Raw genomic sequence first — 15,093 nt, 5'->3', positions numbered from 1 at the left:
TGGTTTGCCCTCTGAATTCTTACTAATAAAAATAAATCTCCATTACCCTCTCACTTGGCCTTACCTTCCTGTTTGGTAGAAATTTTTCTTTTTTCAGTAGCAGCATTAAAGATTCATCCATTATTTGGAGTAATTCTTGTGCAATGCAAATCTAATAGACTTGATGCATAGCATTTTCTTTAGGGTAAAAGCTAACTGCCTTTTATTCAGCTTGCACAATCCCTTCTGAAAGAGCCCTTTATACAGCTCATGTCATGTCAGCAGTAATCATGGCCTGAGTGGTGGTGCATGCAAATCAGCAGCTGCTCTTTAGCTGGGCTGGAGGAGTCACATAATGAGTTTGCCAGTAAGTGCAAGAGCAGACCATATTAAATCCTTCAGGAGATCACTCTGTTATCTCTGCTCTTTACCCTGCCCAGCCAGTGCCCAGGCTGCCACCTCTGCCGTGCCCATCACCTGCCAAACCAGCCAGCAGCACCCACTGCTGGGAAAACTAAAGAAGGGTTTCCATTGTCTGGTGTTGGTTTCCCCCAGAGTTACAGCATGGGATGGGAGCAAGTCCCCACCACTGCAGCTGTGTCTCTGGAGGATGTGGATACCTTGGCATAAACTCAGAATTCTGTGTTCCATCATCAGGACAGTTGGGAGGTAATGCTGACCTAAGCAGTTCTGGTGCTTTGTTTTGATTGTTTTCTTCCCCCTCCCAAGGCATGTAGGTAGTTGGGTTACCCCCAGACGAGGGAGGAAGAAATGAATCTGACTCCATGTTCTCAGAAGGCTAATTTATCTAATTTATTATTTTATGATACTATATTATATTAAAGAATGCTATACTAGACTATACTAAAAAAACCAGAAAGGATATAGACAGAAGGCTAAAAAGATAGTAATGAAAACTCATTACTCTCTCCAGAGTCCTGACACAGCTTGGCACTGGCTGGCCAATGAGACAAAACACACCAGAAACCAATGAAACAATCACCTGTGGGTAAACACTCTCCAAACACATTTCATACGAGCAAACACAGGAGAAGCAAATGAGATAAGAATTGTTTTCTTTTTTCTCTGAGGCTTCTCATCTTCCCAGGAGAAAAATCCTGGGTGAAGGGATTTTTCAGGGAATGTGAATGCCACTTGTAGGTATGATGGGAAACCAGTCAGAAATGCAAACTAAGGCAGTCAAGCTAACCCAGGAGTCTGAACTGTTCACTAAAGCAGATATTTCAGAAGGGTGGGGAAGTGGATTAACATCTTTAGTATGACAAAATTCTCTTGTGATTGTAGATGTAAATCTGGTTTAATGAGTGGATAAAAATCACCATTCCTGATCCATACCATGCAGGCTGATGTCAGTGAGAACTCCATGGATTTCCTTTTGCTGAAAGAAGCAAAGGATGCTAAATACTGTTTTATACCTTTATTTTCTAGCAATAATTTCTAAGCTGTTGTGTGTGCTTCACATTTACTGAGAGTTTGTGTCATGTCCTCAGAGCACAGGTTTTCAAAAGAGGTAGAAGTTATAGGATTCTCACAGAGAGTGAAAAAAGGGAAAAGATAAGTTCTGCATGGAAATGTTATACACTGCAAACAGGAAACTACCCCATTACCTTCCTTCTCTTCTACCAGGCTCTGCTCAGACAAAGTCTTTGCCTAAAACTATTCCAATATTGTTTTGTTATTGGATTCCAGCCCTATTGTTTCTCTTGTTCTGCACTTACATGAGGTTGTAATGGAATAACCCCCTTGACTGTCACTTCTTGATACCACAGTACAATAGCAGTGAATTACTGATGGATAAATAAGGATTTTAGGATCCCAGTGGGTTCTGGTTTGTTCCAGAAGAAAAGGTTGGTGAGGAGGAGAGAGCAGGTGCCTTTTGCAGTTCAGCTGAAGCATCACTCTGACCTTACTTAGCTGAATTTTAATTTGTGTGAGGTGATGTCATTTCTTTGGCCATACCAGATTGCACAAGAGGCAAAGCAGTGCTCTGGGTTGGTACATCAAGTGTGAGATTTGAGGTGTCTGGAGCTCAAGAAGGCATTAAGATTCCTACCAAACCTCTTCAGTAAAATGCAGGTTTCCTGCTGTCTTGCAATGGGCAGGAAGCAGGAATTGTTTCAGAAGAGATAAGTAGTTTGGGTCTGTTTTTTTTTTTTTTTTTAACATATATATTCTGAAAAAAATAGTCTGGAAGTATATGTGAATCTCCTTGCTCTGCTTCTCCTTTGGTTCCTGTTCTCTTTTCATGGAAGATTTCCTCAGTGAGTGTTACAGTGAAAATACTTTTCAAACATCAAAGAACAGTAATGTACCAAAAGGAGGAGATTTCACCATTGGAAAATAAACTAAGAGCAGTGCAAATGCCACCTGGGTTTTTCAGGTGGTGCCTGCTGCTTTATGCTGCTGTCAGTGCTCATCTAGTCATTGCTTTTTCATCTCTATTCCAAGATTTTGTGAAGAAATGAAGCACAGTTCATTCCCACAAACTGCTTTGGGTTTACAGATTTCTCTCTCTTTACCCCTCACTTCACCCTTTCTGCCCCCTCCCTTCTCCCCCGCAGCCTTCGTGCAGCCTGACAATCCTTTGCTTAATCCCAGAGAACATATTTTGGGTACTGGCACAATAAAGAAAAAAGAGACAAATTGATTTGCATTTCTTATCTGGGAGATTCGCTTGCAAAATCTAGAACAGTTTCACTGACGCAGAGGCAGGGGAGATGATCTGTAAATCTGACATATCTTTATTGAGGCTGAGAGGAAAGGGAGTGGGAGGATGGTCTGAGCTCACTACAAGAAATCACACTGTAGGTAGCTTTGTTTGTTGTCTCAACACACATTTCACAGAGGCCTTCCTGGCTGGTTTGGGGATGCCCTCACAGTGCCATGAGCAGTCAGTCCCAGGTTATCCAGGTGCATGCAGCTCCTGTTTCCCCCCAGCTTGGCTGGAACTGAACAGGGGAACAGCCCCCTGCCAGCTGGGGTGTACACACGCCCTATCAGTCCAGCCACATCATCTTTATTTTTACACAGATGCATGTGCTGAGCCCAGGGAACCAGTCAGCTCCAGTGAGGGTAGACGTTTGCTTTTCCCCTGCTGCTTCCCTGAGTGTGAGGGCTTGGTAGGGAGAAGTAACCAGAGTAGAAAAATCACCTTATGGAAATTTCTGGGTCTCCTCCTTCCCACAGCTGCCAGAGCAGCCCCACTATTGCCTGTCTCTGACTGTTGTGTCATTCAGGTTTCCTCTACATCAGGCTCAAGCTGTTAGCAGTGACTTCTTACCTGTCCTCTGGCAGCCTGTGCTATCCTGCTACTGTCGGGGACCTGTGGAGCAGAGGGGTGAAGAGCCTGATCATCAGCGGTCAGAATTCCCTTCCCTCTTTAAAACAGGTGCTTGGTCAAAGCCCAGCAGCAGCAGAGATGCACATCCCTTGTTGAACTACCAGGGTGTGCTTCCAAAGAGGACACAGAGGCTTCGTTAAGCACAATTTTGGGCAAGAAGAAATGGAAAACTGAGAGGTGGAAAAAGACAAGTATAATTGGCTAGATGAGACAGTAACCTCCTTGGGTGCCTCTGCACTCAGCACTTAATGCAGCCTCTCAGAGCTGAACTACTCATGCAGTAGGCAGGAGTTTGCCCACGCCTTGGATCACTGTGTTCCCTCTTCAGGTGACTCCACCGCCTCTCCAGGCATGTCTAGGAACACCGAGTCTAAGGAAATGTGGGGTTTTGGGTGCCTGATGCCTTAAACAAGCAGAAATTGCAGATCAGTCATAGAGATATGAAAGTGCTGCTCTGGGAGCTGCTTAATCTTTCAGGGCTTGCATCTGCTCTGCTTGCTGCAGCTGCATAGCCACCCTGTGCTCGCTGGGGTCACCCTGTTTTACAGCAGAGTGAAGGAAGAAATGGACTCTTACATATTTAGTTTTCATTGCCTGATGTTCCTTTTGCTCCTCTCTTTCGATTCTGCCCTTCAGAGCATCTTCAGATCTGCTTGCTCCAGCTATGAGATCACAGGATAACAAAAACCTCTGGCTACTTAGGGCAAGGTCCAGTCAGGTGTTGAGTATCTCCAAGGATGAAGATTCCACAACTCTGGGCAACCTGTTCCAGTCCTTCATAACTTCAGAGTGAAAAGGTTTTTCCTTGTGTTTGACCAGAACCTAGTGTGTTTCAGTTTGTACCCATTTCTTCATGTCCTCTCACTAGACACCCCCAAGCAGGCTCAGGCATCTTTGCACTCTGTCATCAGCTATGGCACACATTAATGAGACAGTCATGAACTCTTCTCTCCCCAGTCTGAGGTCCCAGCTCTCAAATTTCCTCACAAGAGCAATGCTGCACTCTCTTCACTGCCTTGGTGACCCTTGGCTGGACTCACTGGAGCCTCTCTTGTATCCAGAAGCCCACAGATGGGCCCAGCAGTCCAGATGTGCCTCACCAGGGCTGAGCAGAGAGGAAGGATCTCCAAATGCCAGAGCTCTCACTCAAAATCATTGCCAAATGTGCAATTGGTTGTGGCTGTTCTGTAGCCAGGCCATGGAGCAGATTAACTTCAATGAATTTTCTAATTTTACCTTGTGCTATATCAGCAGAGTAGTTTGCTATTAGGCCCTGAGTAATCCCTTCTGAATGATAAAGCAACCCAATCAAGTCCAGCCCCACTGCTGAGTCTGTGATGAAGTGATTTGTGGTACTGGCCTGGTTCTTGGGGAATTTTCTTGTTCTGATTTTTCATCTTGGCTTTGTTCAACCAACATAGAAATCATGATGCCAAATGTAGACAAATGACATTTCCAAAGTTGTGTTTTAAGGATTTCTAACTTGGTTTTTGTGATTTACCTGTCTTTGAATTCTTATGAAGGCCAGTGAATTGAAAACAATCGTTTCCAATTTATTTTAAAATGTTCACATCATTCATGAAATACATGATGACAAATATTCTATAGTCTTTTTGTGAGTGGGCTGGTAGCCTGTGTTATTTAGAGACATTTTTGAATTGATACTCTCAATCAATTTTTCAGCAGTTCTGCAAGGTTCAAGTTTTTCATTGGATTAATCATTCTGTGAAATCTGTCAAGTAGCCATCACCCTGATGATGCTATTTTTGTCACTTCTATCCTTATGTAGAGCTAGATATTATTATGATAGCACACTGCAATATTCCAGTAGAATTTCTGTGAGGTGTTAGTCATTGTGGAAAGGTGTTTTTGCTAAATACATCCTGGGTTGCATATAAGGAAGTGTGACCAGCAGCCTGAGAGGTGATTCTCTCCCTCTGCTGCTCTCTGCTGAGACCCCACCTGCAGAGCTGCCTCCAGCTCTGGGCCCTCAGCACAAGAAGGATGTGGAGCTGTGGAAGCAATTCCAGAGGAGGCCATGAAGATGCTCAGAGGGCTGGAGCACCTCTGCTCTGGAGACAGACTGGGAGAGCTGGGGCTGCTCAGTCTGAAGTAGATAACATTCTGAGGAGACCTTAGAGCTCTTCCAGTGCCTACAGGGCTCAAGGAGAGCTGGAGAGGGACTTTGGCCAAGGGACAGGACAAAGGGAATGGCTTCCCACTGCCAGAGGGCAGGGTTAGATGGGATATTAAGAAGAAGTCCTTCCCTGTGAGGGTGGTGAGGCCCTGGCACAGCTTGCCCAGAGCAGCTGTGGCTTTCCCTGGATCTCTGGAAGTGTCCAAGGCCAGGCTGAACAGGCTTGGAGCAACCTGGGATAGTGGAAAGTGTCCCTGCCCATGGCAGTGGGTAGAAGTAGATGGTCCTTAAGGTCCCTTTCAGCCCAAACCATGCTGGGATTCTGTATCTCCATTCATTTTGCATGAGTGGAAGATGCTTTTTCTGCTTACAGACTGCAGGGCAGAAAGATCATGTTCCTGCCCACTTCCTATTCTAAACCTCAGACCAGTTTAGGAAGGGATTCTCTGTAGTAAGTCTATGTTTTTATTTCATCATACAGTGTTTTGTCTCCTTGCACCAAATGCAATAAATATACCCTTGTTTTAGATACTTCTGAAAAGGAGATAAATGCAATGTGCAAAATCTAACTGTGCCTCAGAAGACAGGCCTATGAGGTGTCAGAATCCAGCAACACGGAGACAACCACAGGATCTGACCTCACGTGCTCTGATCATAATTCATGTTTCAGTTTTGATCAATTGCTGGTACAAAACTTGATCCAGACTTTTGGAAAAGGCGTGCTGACCCAGGAGGTGCTTCCTAAAGTATAAATTCCCTTTTCATTCTAGTCTTTTTCTGGGCATAGAGGTGTCAAATTCAGGCACCTTTTGCTTTTGGGTTTAGCATGCAGACTGGTATTTGGAGCCCCATGTCTGTGTGCTTGAGCATTTATGAAGTTTCCTTTGGCTTATATGGGTTGGGTGCTCCACCGGCTACACCTCCCACATGAGATGCACAGTGTCCTTCTGTCCCAGCCAGCCCCTTCTTTGAATGTGCAGGGACTCTAAAATTATCAACTAAGCCTTTTTAAAGAGCTTTGGTAGCTGCTCCATGAGTTTTCCAAACTCTCTGGGAAGTATAATTTGTAAGCACAGTATCTTGACAGCCTCACAAAAAAAATTACCTTGGAGCAACCAAGTGAAAGGTTAGAACTGTTGAGTGTTTTAATCAATAATATATGAGTTGGATGAGCAGTATACTGTACTTTGCAGGGTGCAATCAATAATACATTTTTTATGCTCACCTTTTTAATCCTCAGAAAAACTACATCAAAAATTTCACCCTAGACTGCCCACGAGAATCAATAATAGAGAAAGGTTGCCTCTTCCCCTTAGTACAGTTTAATGAAAAGCATAATGAATGTATTTCCTAAATAATGCTACAAATCAATTATACATCTTCTGGAAATACCAGGTGGAAAATAGTGTTTAACACAGTAATAGAGTTATGAATTTTCAAAAACTTGAAATGCAACATTTAAAGTTGTCATTGTAACTCTTCAGTTTTTAAAGTATAAAATGAAGAAAAATGGAGTCTATGTAAATCAAGCTGAGCTTATTATTATTATTATTACTCTTACTATTACTATTATTATTTACTATTTGTATTCCTATAGTGTGTAAAATCTTAAAGACAGAGACCATTCCAATATACAGGACAAATAATTCTCTCTGGTTTCCATTGACTTTAATGGTTTCACAGATATCTCAAGACTGCTTCTGTGAATGGAAGCCTGGCACTAGCTTGGAATCTATTGTATAATTTTCAGTAAAATTGCAAAAGCTTTAAACTTTACTTTTTCTACTGAATCACATAGAAAAGTTCTATACTTTTGAAGTTTATGTGCATTTATTGAGAATTTGCCATTATACTAAAAGAGGGATCAAACTTTTCTTAGTGCCAGCTGACCACATTTCTATTTCAGGCTTGAAGGCATTAAAATTCTTGCTTGCTGAATCACAAAATGTATTGCTTTGTTAGCAGTACTTCAGATCCCCATGGACTTCTGCTGCTGTTTTAGTGCATCACCAATTATTTGTGATGTATTATTAATTATATGTGATCTATACTTGCACCACTTCCATGGCTGTAGTGGTAGCTCATTTAAACAAGAAGGGGATTATGTAAAAAATGGCTTTTTTTTTTTTTTTCCCTGTGGCATGTTGCCAGCTGGGTGGCATAAAACGATTTTTATCCCAGCTGTTACGAAAACTCTGTTGTGTGCATGCCCATGCCTGGCAGGAACAGGCTATGGGACATGCACACACTGTTCTGGACAATGGCTGGGGAGAAGGTTGGAAATGTACAAGAGAGACCTCAATCTCAGTGTTATCTGATTTTTTTCTTCTAGAAAAGAAAATATAGTCTTTAGTGCTGAAAAAGATTGTTAAGAAAAGAACTAATTTTATTTTCCTACAGGGATTGTTGTTCTTTTGATCTACAGTCTGTGAAAGTCCAAGAATTGGTCCTGATAGAGCTGAGATGGGGGTACAGCAGGCAGTGTGTTCTTTCTTTGGCAGTCTCATTTTTTTCAGTGCTGTTTTGGAAGGTGTAGCATTCAGAGGGGACCTTTCGGCTCCATTAAAATCCATGTCATGTCACCAACACTACTTGTAGTCACTAAAATTTCCCTCTGTGTGAGGTGTCTGTGTGCGTTGGGAATGGCCCTGTTGTTGTCACATAAAAAGATGTGTTCTGTATCCAACAGGATATAACAGCAACGGGAAAAAGGAAAATAGAACAAGTGAATCCTGCAATTCTCCCGTTATCAAAACCCACAGAAACCACGACACAAGGACCCCTCAGCAGTGTGTCTGATTGCAAATGAGAAGAGATAGGTTTGAGGTTTGGGCTGTGTCTTGGCCAGCTCTGGTGGAAACCTCCCTGTGGAGAGCTGAAAAGCAGAATTCAACTTCACAAACACCTCACAACAGTTGTTCCAGTTTCTACTGCCTTGGAATTGGTACCTTAAGATAAAGCTGTATTTCCTTATCACTCCTCACAGCTACCTTGTTTCTCATGTACAATAAGTTTTGTAAAATCCTACACAACAGGCAAGTAAAATTCTAAGAAAACAAATGTAAGTGTTGCTGGAGGTAGGAACTAAAATCAATTAAGATTCTCTCACAAAGTAAGCTCCCTCATTTGCAGTCTGCTTAATCGTCTCTGAAACTTCTGCACAGGGATGTAATGAAAATGTCACTTTTATTCCATTTGTCTCTTTGAGAAAGCATCCCCTGGTCGGAGCAGACCCATCCAGGGCAAGCTTGTGCTGGTATCTCAGCCACCATGAGCAGTTAAATCCCAGGAGCAGCGTTCAGCCCCTCCCAGCTGGGGGGAGCTCACCCCCGGCCCCAGCTCAGCCCACGCCTGTCCTGCCTCGCTGAGGGATGGCTCAGGAGTCGCTGCCCTGCCAGGCAGGTGTGAAACCCTCGGGCTCCTTTATGTCACTGGAGAGACAAACACCCCCGGAGTGTGACTCAGACTCCAATCTGCTAATTTTCTGGAGGTGTCTGCCTATCTGCATTTACTGTTGAGGGAGTACAAAATGACTAGTCTCCTAAATTAGGTATTCTGCTTAGATGTTTCAAGGTGGAAGAATGAAACTGTATCTAAGTCCTGAACACCCTTCTAAAGGCTGAACTCCTTGCCATCATTACCCAGCTTGGATGAAGTCAGCCTGGAGTGCCTGCACATCAATCTGATTGCAGCATGGAAAATACAAGCAGTGACAGCTGTGTGTCTATTGGAAAAGCAGGGTGACCCCCATCACAGGGAGAAATGATGTGCATCTGACTCCATGATATCAGAAGGCTAATTAATTACTTTATTATATTATTCTATATTACATTACACTGTATCTAAACTGAAACTGCACAAGCACTCAACCAAATCTCCTGACTGACCATCAGGACACAGTTTGCAGAGATTGATCAAGGAAACAAAACACTCACACCAGAATCCAATCAAGCAAATTCCTTCAGGTAAATAATCTTCCAACACATTCCACATGTTCCAAAACACAGGAGCAGTAAATGAGATAATTGTTTTGATCATTCTTTTCTCTGCTTCTCTCACTGCCTCTCTCAGGTTCAGAGAATGTGAATCCCACACATGTCCTTGTGGCCATGGCTGGTGACAGGCAGTGGTGACAGCCATGGAAAGGAGCAAAGTTGAGAATAGGTGTGTCTGCTGGTGCAGCGGGGCAGGGAGGTGAAAATCTGACATCCTGACATAGGTAAACCTGGTAACTCCCAAGAATGAGATTCTACCACATCATTACTTTGAGCAGTCTGTTACCTATGTCTTATTTCTGGTTTGTGATTAAATGCTCTACTTGTGAGGTGTGAACATAACTCTGTACTCACGAGGCAGTGGAAGGTACAGCCAGCTGGTGCTTTGAAGACAAAGACCTTGACAAGGTGCAAGGAATTAGCAGCGATTATTTCAAAATAAACTTTATTATGTGGGTGCTTGCTCATGGTTCATGCAAGACTTTCTCCTCTTATTAAAAAGGAGGATGTTGGTAATTACTGATATCATCCTTAACAAGAAAATCAGAAAAGTCCTTGATGTATGCTATTCTCTAGCTAGAGGGAAGTAAAATATGTATTTTAATATTGCAGTACAAACACTCCTAATCCTGAAGGTTAATCAAAAGAGTTGGAAGGTTTTTCAGTCTTGGTTTTGCACCAGCTCTAAAGTTTATCAGTTTGGAAGAGCAACTTGAGATATGCCTTGCTGCTTTGCAGAGATCATGGATGACATGGCTGATATCCAAAGCATTACTTGTAAGTAATGGCAAGTCTCTCACTTTAGTCCCTCTGTTTTCTCTTTTCCCCATCACAGTTGCTTTCCTGACCACACTCATTATGGGTAATAATTTTTTATCCTAAAAATGCTGACCAGGGAACTCTCCCTTGACTGATATAGCTCTCAAGTGACTCTCCACAGCGATTATCATGGAATTAATCATTTTAGTCTCCCAGGAGGAAGACCCCTGAGCTGTCTTTCAGCAGAATCCTGTTATCATTGCATGATAGCAGTAGACGTCATCTGAAAGTAGTTTGCAGTGCTGTTGCTTTTGTTTGATTGCTGTAGTGCTGGTTAAAATTCCTCTCAGCAGCACTATTGCCTGATTGCTGGGTGCTGCAAATTCTGGAGAATTAGAGCTGTTTGAGTGTTGTGGATAGACTGGTGATTCAGCAGATATTCTGCCTTTGTTCTTCTTGCAGCACCCCCACATGAAAACCTACTTTTCCTACTTTGTCCATGGAGAGACAACCTATTTTATTTCTTTTAACCACCTTCAAATGATGTCTCCTGAGACTTTAGGGGGAAAAAAAGATCTATTGTTAGTTATAACCTGCTCTCTCATGGAGATATTTTATGAAGTCAAGGGCTGATAGATTACTTCACTTACTTCTGTCTTACTTTTCAATCCTAGCTTTACATTCTCTAAACAAGGGAGGGGAGGAAAGGTTGAATAATGCTGCTTAAGTACTTGGGGAAGTAGAAAGATGGCAGTGCTCGATCCAGAAACTTCCTGCTGCATTTTAGATGTGCATGTGGAGCCTCAGCCTCCGAGGAGAGTGAGAGAGTTGAGGGTTGCTTCCATCAACATCATGCTCTCTTGGGAGGAATAGGTGTGTGTGGTCCCATGTAATTTCTGACTTGGAGCAGGATTTGACAGCCAATCTCAACACTCTGCTGTTGGAGGGGGTGGTCTTCTACAGCTCTGGGCTGGTCTGCACCCCTGTCCTGGCAGCTCCACTGCTTTAATGGCCAGATTATTCTGACCTGAGTCAGGTCAGCTCAGAGATCTGCCTGAAACTGAACCTGTGCTTTGGGTTTGGTTTCAGTGGTTGCTCACCCCCATGCTGGGGAAGAGGTGATGCTCTGCAGGTTTCTCCTGTGTGGTGGAGGAGGGCAGACTTGCCTGTTCACCAGGATCTTCTATCTGCTGAGGCTGCAGAAGAAATTGCAAACTGAGGTGTCTGAAGTGGGAATGCTGACTCTAAGTAGCCAGTAGGCACAAGGATTCCTTTCAAAGCTTTTCCAGTGTAACTGTCTTCAGCAGCAATCTATTAATAGTCCACTAATTTAGAGAAGTACCAGTGGCAATTAACATTGTGAAGTGACACCCATTCAAGGGTGGAAATGCTTATCCCTGCAGTGATGATGTTATTGCACAGTGCAGCTTCTGCTCATGTTGGTGTATTCATGGAGCACTGGAATTAATTGGGAGCTGTGAAATCTGTATCAAGTGAGAAGTTTTGTTAAAGCTTTGCAATTCCTCTTATTTTTAGTTGTTGTCCTGTGTTCTGCAGTAAAACTGCATGGTGAAGGAGGCTGGGCTGCCACACATCACAGGAGAGCTGTTCCCCTCACTCCTCCCTGTGGAATTAGGGGTGCTGGGCAGCAGGGCTCCTTGGAAAGCCTTTTGGGAGAAGCCTTTGTGGCCTGAGGGTCCCAAAGCTGCTCAGAGATGGTGTCATGGTGCACTGTGTGCTGCTCCCACAGGTTCTCACTCCTTCCAAATACACCCTGATCCTCCCCCTGCTCCCACTTGCCTGTGTGACTCTCAGAGAAGTTGCACACATAAGGAGACCTCAGAGTTGACTGGCAGACCAGATCCGGATTACAATGCTCTGTGGATTTTGCAGGCCAGATTAAAGTACTTGGAAGGATCAGTCTGGCTCATGGGCTATATTTTTGACATACTTGTTGTAGGAAAGTATTAGGAGTTGTAAGAAGGACTAATGTGAGCTTATATTCTACAATTTGGTGTGGTAACTGCTTTGTTAGGGAAAGCAGAATTTGGAGAAGTTGTACTATTTTTGTGTGTTGGGTTTTTTGTTGCAGCAAATGCCTGTAACATCTCCTACATTGAAAAGCAAACCTCATTTTCTCCCTTATAACCATTCAATTAGTGTCATCTCTGCTCCCATTTTCCAAGCAACTTAACAAGATGAGAAAAATCCTTCAAATTGCACTTATAATATAAACACTGCCAGGGAGCCTTTAGCAGGCAGGAAAGCCAATGGGACAATCTCCATTTCCAGAAAGCTGGTTAAGAGCAAATGCATTTCAGCTGATAAATGGCAGGTAAAGGCGTGTGTCTGCATAATGCAGTTATCACCTGAGAAACGTTTTCCATGTAGAGATGTTAATGTACCTTACAAGGAAATGTGAGAATCTTTCTACTTCTGAGGCACAAGGAAATTGAAGGACAAGTCTGGAGCAACATCCCAAGGACATGCTGCCATAAGTAGGAGAGTTTTGTGACTGTGTTGGGGATCTTCCATCTTAACCAGCATTGATGAATCAGTCTGGAATGGGTTTTATGAAATATTGTGTCCCCTTTGCAGTAAGGAGCTGTTACTGGTCTCACTGGGTGCAGTGAGAGGCTTCAGCCCAGTGTGGGTTTCAGGAAAGCCCTGTGGAAAGCTGATTCTCCAGCAGCATGTGACACTGGACTTCTTTCTCAGACTGAAAATGGGATGTGCTTAGGGACAGTGCCTGGCCTAGGGGAGAGAGAAATTTAATTTTAAGGCACCTTTCTTTCCCTCCTCTCTATTCTCTAGATGATAATTACAGCTTGGTGGAAAAGGCTTGCTTGGTTTTCTTAAATGTCTTGGAATATTCAAGTAGCTTGGATCAGTCTCCAGCTGGTTAATAGGCAAACAAGTACATCCAGCTGGTCAGTGAATATCTGGAGCTTGGAATGATCTGCAGGGGCTGCAGGATTGCCTGGCTGGAGGTTGTGGGTGTGCTGAGCAGATGGCAGCTCTGTTCCTAGGGCCAGAACACAAGAGAGGTAGAAGCACTAGAGGACATTGTAATCAGGAGGGACAGGAAAACTGTGGTACAAAAATGACAAAATAAGTTGATAGAGGTCAAACCCTACAGGTAATGAAAATTCATTTGCTCTGCTGTTCTCTCATACAGCAGCAGAATAAGTGTAGAATTGACCTAAATTTTTTGGATAGAATAAATGTAAAACTCCACCAAAAAAACCCCCAAAAAACAAAACACCAAAAAACCCCAAAAACAACAACAACAACAACAAAAAAACCACCAAGAAACAAAACCCACACTAAAAAAAGCTCAGGCTGCAATATGAGAATTATCTGTACCACCTATTCTTGTATTAGTTCTTCCTTAACTTTTATATGTAAATGTATATAGATATTTTGGGCAGAATTTGTAGGTTGGGTTAAGCGGGGTGAATATCATAGACAATGAGGATAAAATAGTATAAAAGGAAGGTTATCTTGATATTTGCATTACCATCTTATGTGGAACTTGGCATTGTGCTGGATTTCATCTTTGTCTTCATTGCTTCAGTCATCAAATTTCTACTTTTTAAAAAAAGAAATTTAGAGGGAATGTGGACATTTAAATTTAGCATTAGAGGTCATATACCAACATTTCTGATGACTTCAGCTATTTACTTTTCTGCTGTTAAACTTTTGGTTTAACACCTCTGAGAGCACTTGTTGCCCTATCCTTTGTAGATGCCAAATTTTACATGGGTTTCAAAACAAAATGAATTGCTCTCTGCTGATTTTTCTTCCTTTAAACACACAATTTCTGGTCCCAGAAGGCTTATCTACAGGCTGCTGGACTGTGGATGGGTGTTAAGGGGTGGAATTATGACATGGTTTCTTTCCATCAGTGTTGGTTTCCAGCACTGGCACCAGTTTTATCCTTATCAGTTTCTGATGAAACACTTTCAGATCGTGGTTAAATTCACTCATCAAAAATTTAAAAAACCCCAAACTGACCAAGAAATTGCTGATCTTCTTCCCCAAACCTTTCTGCTTCTCCCTGCTCTGTGTTTGGAGGAACCTCCTGTTCTTCAATCCAGGTCCCAAGTTCAGGAGCTGTTTCTGGAAGCCAGGGAAGAGGAACTGTCTGGTGTGATTGTGTCTCCATTAAATCTGGGGGATTTCAGTGCACTTTGGATCACTCTGTAGTTCCCATCCAATTTAAATTTGCAAAGTTTTTTACTTAGGTATTTTAAACCAAATACTTACTTTGCTGAAAGGAGATTGATCTTTGAAAAATAAAATGAAGTAGTCCACTGGAAAATCCTTACCGAAGCGTGGCACTGCCTTCAGGCCCAGAATTTGTTTTCCAGATGTTAATTTGATAGAGCTGGGGTTGGAACTGCTCAAATTGCTAAAAACTTACAGAAAAATTGTAACCCTTCAGGAGGGGTGTTCTAATGTGACCATTTCCTCTCTGACAATGCCCTCTGATGGGTTTGCCATTGCAGAGTTAAGTCTTTGCATTTGCATTCATCTTCTCATGAATTAGTGGCCATGGATGCTTTTTTTCTGTCTTGTAAATGAACACTAACAACTTGTCAAGCTCTTAATCTCTTTGCACCAAAAAATAGCTTTGATCATTGCAGGATACGATTCCTACTAAATGGATATTAATATCCTTTTTTTTTAATATGTCAATCTTAGCTAGAATTTCCTTGAGCAAAATGACTGGGACACCAATGGGGAGAGAGTTAGAAAAGGGAAAATTTCTATAGATCAGATGAAGTGCTTAAAATACCTCTTTAGGAACCTTCAAAAAATTTTAACTGCTGATCTGCATTTTCAGTGTAGTACAGGCA

This window comes from Molothrus aeneus, chromosome 16, assembly GCF_037042795.1.
Source record: "Molothrus aeneus isolate 106 chromosome 16, BPBGC_Maene_1.0, whole genome shotgun sequence".
NCBI lineage: Eukaryota > Metazoa > Chordata > Aves > Passeriformes > Icteridae > Molothrus > Molothrus aeneus.
This window is presented reverse-complemented; position numbering follows the sequence as displayed.